This window comes from Hylaeus volcanicus, unplaced genomic scaffold (genome assembly GCF_026283585.1).
Source record: "Hylaeus volcanicus isolate JK05 unplaced genomic scaffold, UHH_iyHylVolc1.0_haploid 12182, whole genome shotgun sequence".
Taxonomy (NCBI): domain Eukaryota; kingdom Metazoa; phylum Arthropoda; class Insecta; order Hymenoptera; family Colletidae; genus Hylaeus; species Hylaeus volcanicus.
The window spans coordinates 163,422-163,727 of NW_026533133.1; positions in this window are offsets into that span (position 1 = coordinate 163,422).

Sequence of the window (306 nt, forward strand, 5' to 3'; positions counted from 1 at the left end):
AATGATATTTGGAGGAGTTTTGCTCCACATTATGGCCTTTAAGTTATATTAATATAAAATATATTAATGTAGAGGCTGACGAAATATTTACATATAAAGTACAGTGTGTTTAATATCTTAGATATATGTTATATACTTTGTGTTTTATAATTAAAATTTACATCAAATCTGTTAATAAATATGAAAGAAAAGAATTCGGTTACTTAAAAATGAATACACACATGTTTTAACAGTGGAAATAGGTTAATCAGTAGGTGACTGTCTTTTGTTTTCCGTACCTCAGATATTTCAGTCGATACAGTTAAC